The sequence below is a fragment of the Malania oleifera genome, chromosome 7, assembly GCF_029873635.1.
Source record: "Malania oleifera isolate guangnan ecotype guangnan chromosome 7, ASM2987363v1, whole genome shotgun sequence".
Taxonomy (NCBI): Eukaryota; Viridiplantae; Streptophyta; class Magnoliopsida; order Santalales; family Ximeniaceae; genus Malania; species Malania oleifera.
This window is the reverse complement of record NC_080423.1, coordinates 44035538-44042540: the sequence shown is the minus strand read 5'-3', so window position 1 is coordinate 44042540 and position 7003 is coordinate 44035538. Positions and strand designations below refer to the sequence as shown.

Here is a 7003-nt window from a genome sequence, read left to right as displayed (position 1 = left end):
TCAGAAGTAGGCAATCCGGCTTGATATGCCCAACCTTGTTGCAGACTCCCTATATCTTTTGTATGGCTTTGTATTCTTCCTGAAGAATCTGCTGAATTTTCTAGTTAGCATGGCCATATCATCCTCAGAATCAGGTTCGCTGCATTTGCTATATGTATTAGTGGAAGTTTTTAATGCATTCACCTTTTTTTGCCCTATTATTTTCATTGAGTCTCTCATTTATAGCTAATTCATAGATAATCAGTGAACCTATCACTTTGTCTAATGTCATGGCCTTAAGGTCCCTACCCTAAAAAATGGTCATAGTCTTAACTTCTCAAACAAGAGGCAAGCCTCTATGGACTTTCCTAATCATCTCATATGTAGGATTGGTCTTACCTAATGCATGTAGTGAATTTATAATGTGTGTGAATCTAGTGTACATACTCTAAATGGACTCACCTACATTTATCCTAAAAGCCTCATATTCACTAGTCAGCATATCTATCCTACTATCTTTTACATCCCTAGTGACTTCATATGTGACTTCTAATTTATCCCAAATTTCTTTCATAGTAGTACATGTCATTACTCTATTAAACTCATTCACATCAAGACCACAATACAAATTATTCATAGCAGTGGCATTCAAACTAACAGCTCTCATATCATCATCATTATATTCTTCCTCAGTTTTAGCAACTCTAGTTGTGCCCTCAATTTTCATAGGAACATAATTTCCCTTAGAGACAACCCTCCACGCCTTCCAATCTATATTTTGAAGGTAGATGCACATTATCTATTTCCAGAAAGTGTAATTAACACCACTGAAAACCAGAGTTCATATGGAAGAAGGTCTCTTAGGGAAAGGGGTCACGGTGTTATGAGTCATCCTAGATCTTTTGCAAAATAACTATTAACTCTATGCTACGTGACTTTGATACCAATTGTTAGCTTTACCGTAATCCCAAGAGGGGGTGTGAATTGGTATTTTCAAATTTTATCCCCTAGGTTAATCCACTAACAGTAGTATTATGCAAGCCTAAGGTCAATCTAGAGTATATAAAGTAAATCAATATAAATATGCAACAAAAATTAAACTGCATAATTAATTTAGCTAAGCATGCCAAAAAGCAGTAAATAGAGATGACACCCAATGTTATCGAGGTTTAGCAAACTACCTATGTCCCCGCCTTGGCTAACAAGCACAAGGATTACCGCTATAAGCTCATTTAACGAGTGGAGCGAAACCTAAACAACCAGGTCAATTAGCACAAGACTGACCTCAACCTTTACAAACAATCCTTACTGGGCTGGATTACCGCCGCCTCAGGCCATGCCTAGAATAGAACATATTTCACAATAAAATTTGCGTACAACCAATATGCTTCTAAACTAAACAGATTATGTACCAATGTAATCAATACACTACCGAATGATATGATAAGATAAGCTTAGTGTAATCTTAGTGTCTACTCTTAATGATTTATGTAAATATTGCAATTAGTATGTGAGAGTGTAAGTGATAGGATCTTTTATGTCAAAATAATAGTCTCAATCAGAATGCACCAACAAAGATCACAAGCACACTTCAAATATCTCAACAAATATTTTTCTCAAAATAAACCCCAAGAGATATTAAAAAATGATTTGTAAAAATTATTTAATCTTTGTGTCAAGATGATGATATCAATTAAAAGATATAGCAACAAAGATCTTCAGCACTCAACCAAATATCTTAAAATTTGTTTCTCAAAGATAAGCACACGAGATATTTTGAAAATGATTTGGAGAATATTTTTCGCAACCAAAACACAATGTGAACTCCTTGAGTATTGCAATGACAATGCAAAACCCGAAAGCTCAATGAAGTATTCCTAAGGATGACTTATTAACAAAGTCTCCTAGAAACACTTAGCGCTTACTCTCAAGATAACGAAGTTTCAATCAACACCAAACAAGTGAGAGTGTAAGCCTAGTGAGAAGAACACTCAAGCACACTTACAAAGTTATTTTAGCAATAAGAGTAAGAATGAGTGTAGGATGCTTGAAAATGAGAGTAGGAATTTTTGAGTTTCAGAGGATTTTTGCTAATTAAGTTTGCTAATCTCATTGTAATTTTTGCAAATGAGAGTGTATATATAGAATTTCCCAAAATTATAACCATTCTGGATATATTGGTCATTTTAGAAAAGGCTTAAGTGAGGTTAATAAAAATAACAATGTTTTTAACCTTGGTAAAATTCACCAACCCGAGAGCAACGGTCGACCGTACTTAAGGTTCGGTTGATCGAGTGTCCTGGTTTGGTCAACCAGGAGTATTTTGAATTATAAAGATGGTCAATTGTACTTGAGGGTTTTAAAGGTGATTTTCCAATTCTGCGCGGTTCAGTCGACTAGATCATTTTGAACAGGACGTTCGGTCGACTGAGTGGTTAGAAATTCCTACATGGGGGTTTAGTCAACCAAGGTGTTGCCTATATATTCTTGGTCAGTCGATTGAGGGGTCAACATGTTGACTCAAGGAGGATCGGGTCGACCGAAGATCTTAGTGTAACTGAATTTGATCGACCGAACATGCCAATTTGGGCATTTTTAGTCTTTTTCTCTTTAAAATGTTGTCCCTATTCATATGATGATTAATTTAATTTTAGTAGGGCACACTTTTATGCATGCATGGGGGACCTAAGGTCAGTCTAGGTCTTTTTTAGCTTATCTGTCTAATCATGCATGTAATGCATTGATTATTACATACCATTTCCTATTCACTATTACAGACCCAAATGAGAAATTAATTGAAATACAACATAATATATTCTTCAGGGTCTTCAAGCTCTACTTCATGTGTCATCAATTTGATTTTCTAATTATATACTTGCACATAAACTAGATAGCCATCAAATACTTGAGTATTTGTCATTATCAAAACCGGGTGTGACCTATGAGGTCAACATCATATGATGGAGGAGGACTCTCCAGCGGTTGTGTAGTGAAAGTTAGAAAGCCAGTATATGTATAAATCATTGTCAAATAAACTTTTTCTTAAGAAAATTTTGTATTGGGTTAAGATAGTTAAGGGCTCGGATTTGAACGAACATATCAACACTTTTAATCAAATTGTGAGTGACAAGTGCATTGATGCTATTAAATTCCCTACCTACATCTCAAACTTATGAGAATTTGGTTACAACTCTTACATAAGGCAAGGATAGTCTGAATTTGGAAGAGGTGACAAGTGCATTGCTTGGTTTTCATCAAAGAAAAATGATTAGAAATGAAGCTTCACATAGTGAAGGACTTGTTGTGAAAAGTAATCAAGAATATTGGAGACATAACTCCTAAAGCAAATCTCGATTGCATTGTGGAAAGAAGAAGAAAGACGTGAAATGTTTTAAGTGTGGTAATATTTGGCACACAAGACTGGAATGTCCAGAGTGGAAGAAAGGGAATTCTGAAAATCAGCAAGGTTCGTCAATATTTGCAAATGTAGTGGAAGAAGATTCAGAGTGCAGTGATGGAGATATGCTACGTATTTCATTAGGTTCGGAGTGTCTCATGAATGATTCTTGGATCCTAGATACCGGATGCTCTTATCACATAACAGCAAATAGAAAATGGTTTGACACCTACAAATCATTCAATACTGGTTGTGTTTTGATGGGAAATAATATTTCATGCAAAATACATGGTATTTGGTATTGGAAATGTCAAAATCAAAATGCATGATGGTTGATTACGCGTCAAAACTGCGTAATTGGGCATCTTAACCCGGACTTTACGGTTTATATTTTTAATTAAATGTCCAAAATTGTCCAATATTTTAATAACGTGCCAAAATCATCATTCTTGAACTTTATTGCACTATTTATGAAGTTTTGGTAATTTTTTGTCACAGGAAAATTTTCGGGAACCGAAACCAACACCTATTCGTATTTCGTGCATAACTTTTCCGTTCGAGCTTTGATCGAGACAATTCAAATTTCTAGAGAAAGAGGAAAGTATTATCTACAACTTTCATGTTTTGAGTTTTATGAGAAACGGGCTCCAGAAGAGTCAAATTTGCGATGAACAGATAATAAATAAAATGAGAAAATAAAAAAAATATATTTGAATGAATATTTGATGTGACCCGGCCATGCCTCCTCCCTGCTCTGTCTCCCTCTATTTTCAATTTTTTTCTTTCCTCTACAGTTCCTTCCAGCCTCTATACCAGGCACCTACCCCCGAGACTACCACCACCGAACACACCAGACACCAGCACACGGCCAGCCCTTCCATCCTCTGTAGCAGGCATCTCGGCCAGTTTACAGTAGGCCTCTTGGCCAGTCTCTAGCACAGCACGCCTCTCGGCCAGTCTCCAGCATAGCACGCCTCTCGGCCAACACCAGCCAGAATAGCAGCTTTGCTGCAACCAGATCCTCCTCTGCAACCACCCTCTATTTTACTCTCTCTCTCTCTCTCTCTCTCTCTCTCTCTCCTTCTCTATTCTTTTCTTTTACTTTATTTTATTTGGATATTATGTTTTTGTTTTTTTTGAAGCTTAAGTGATCTAGATTTAAATGCTTATTTAGTATTATTCAAGTGACAATTGTTATTTTTTTTATTAAAGTTAATGGAAAGATGTAATTTTAAATTGCTGCAATTTGTTTATTTATTTAGTGATAGATTTAATTAATGCTTTAGTTTATTTAATTAATCTAGTGAAGTTTGGTTCAGTTCTAGTATAAAATAATATAAAATAAATAAATAACATACAAAGTTCGTGTTTTTATTGTGTCCCGTTATCGTTTAGGTTGATTGATAGTTTAATTTTAGTTCGCGTTCTTGATTCGTATTAAAAGTTCAGTTTTTAGTCTGTGTTTGGATCTGATTGAGTTTCCATTCCTGCGTGTTTTAATTCCTTATTTGTAGTTGCCATCTTTAATAATGCAAGTTTAGGTATTTCCTTGAGTAGCCTAGGGTTTCCTTTATTGTTATTTAATTCCGTGCGTGCTAGTTTTAGGACTTTAATTTGTATTTTCATTTAAGTCTCTACAATCTTGAAAACCCCCGAATCTGAACTGAGTTTAGTACCTTTTTAATTTTGAATGAAAGAACGTTAAATCTGAGATTAAAACGCATTCCTTGAGGAGACGATCTAGCTCTTGGGCTTAATATTACACGACGTAACTCCTATACTTGGGATAGTTTTCGAGCTGCTCATTTTTCGAGTGAGTCAAGTTTTTGGCGCCGTTGCCGGGGAATTGCTAGTTTTAATTTTGAATTATGCGTTTTCCCAATTATTTTTTGGTTTTCTTTAAATAGAAAAAAAATTGAAAAAAAATTAAAAATTGAAAAATTGAAAAAAAAATTTGTCTGTTGCCGTGTTAGTGGATTTCTGTTGGCGATTGTGATGTTTGATGCCCTGGGTTCAAGATAATTCGATGTGTAGACTTTCACCTAGCACCAGTAGGGATACACATAGCACCGAGTCTGACTGTTTACCTGTTAGTCCTGCGGGTGATTCTGAATTTGAGCTGAATAATTTGTTTGGCCATTATTTTGAAGAAGCTATGGCTACACATGCACCACGTACACTTGAAGATTTTCTACAGCCTACATGCACATCTACACCTTCATGCATTGTGTTGCCACAAGATGCACCGAATTTCACTCTTAAGCATGGCATATTATCTGTGATTCCCTAATTTCACAGGATGGACTCTGAGAGTCCGTACCAACACTTGACAGACTTTGAGATAGTTTGCACCACTTTCATTAATAGGGCTGGGACTGATGAATTCATTAAATTACGTTTGTTTCCCTTTTCTTTAAAAGACAGGGCAAAAATCTGGTTTAATTCTTTGTGCCCTAACTCTATTACTAGCTGGGCTGAAATGCAGCGTGAGTTCTTACATAAGTTCTTTCCTCTTCAGAGAACTCAGTACTTGCAAGAGCAGATCAGTTAGTTCATGCAGAAAGATGGCGAGACATTCCAGGCATATTGGGAGAGATTCAAGGACTTGATGAACATATGCCCGCACCATGGTTTCGAATCATGGATGTTAGTGAACTATTTTTTTACTGCTCTAACCCCTGTGTGCAAAAAATTTGTCCAGTCTATGTGCAATGGGATGTTCTTCCGTAAAGAACTAGACGAGGGCTTATCATTTTTAGACTATCTCGCTGAGAGTGGCCAGTAGTGAAACGCACGACCTGAACGGGTGCCGATAGCTGCCCAACCTATCCAAGCAATCAGTGGTGGGGGCAGATATGAGGTTAAAGAGGACACTAGCTTACAGGCCCTTGTAGCTACATTATCTAAAAAATTGGAAGTCATGGAATCTGAAAAATCGAAAGCTGAGATTTGCACGATTTGTGAGACTTCAGACCACAGACCTCAGGATTGTCAATTCTTACCTGTGTTGCAAGAGAGCAGATCTGATCAGGTGTCATCGGCGAATTGGGTTAACAAGATACAAAATCAGCCGCTCTCAAACACTTACAACCTGGGGTGGCAGAATCATCCAAACCTCCAATGGAGAAATGATCAACTTGGTCCATCATCTTCACGATATTAGCAGGCACCTCAATCATATGCACCGCCTCCGCAACCGACATACAATCCAGTTATAGCTCCTCAACCGCAGTATCAACTGCAATAGTTTTCTCAGAGCTACGCACCACCAAGATTCCAACTAGCGTTAGTCCCCATTCCAGTAAAGAAAGCTTCTGATGATAGTGTAGCGCAGGTGGCAACCATGCTCCAGCAATTCATGCAAATGCAAGTTACGACCAATGGAGAACTAAAAGATGTCGTAAGCAAGATAAGTACACAGCTTAATACCCTGGAAAAAGGAAAATTCCCTGCACAACCTCAGCCTAATCCCCAGGTATATAGACAGCCACAACAGTCAGTGCATAGTGTTTCAGGGGATACGTTTGAGTCAGCAAAAGTAGTTATTACTTTGCGAAGTGGAAAGGAAGTTTCCCGTCTTGAAATGGCCACTGACCAAAAAACAACCACGCCGACACCTGAGGTGAT

The 7003-nt window shown here is 37.1% G+C and overlaps 1 non-coding gene across 1 annotated transcript; it reads right to left on the bottom strand.

The window, feature by feature from the left end:
• Nucleotides 1–5902: 5902 nt before the first annotated feature.
• LOC131161114 (small nucleolar RNA R71) lies at nt 5903–6010 on the bottom strand. The gene has a single exon (XR_009138273.1). It is a non-coding gene; the product is annotated as a small nucleolar RNA R71 (small nucleolar RNA).
• Nucleotides 6011–7003: the final 993 nt, after the last annotated feature.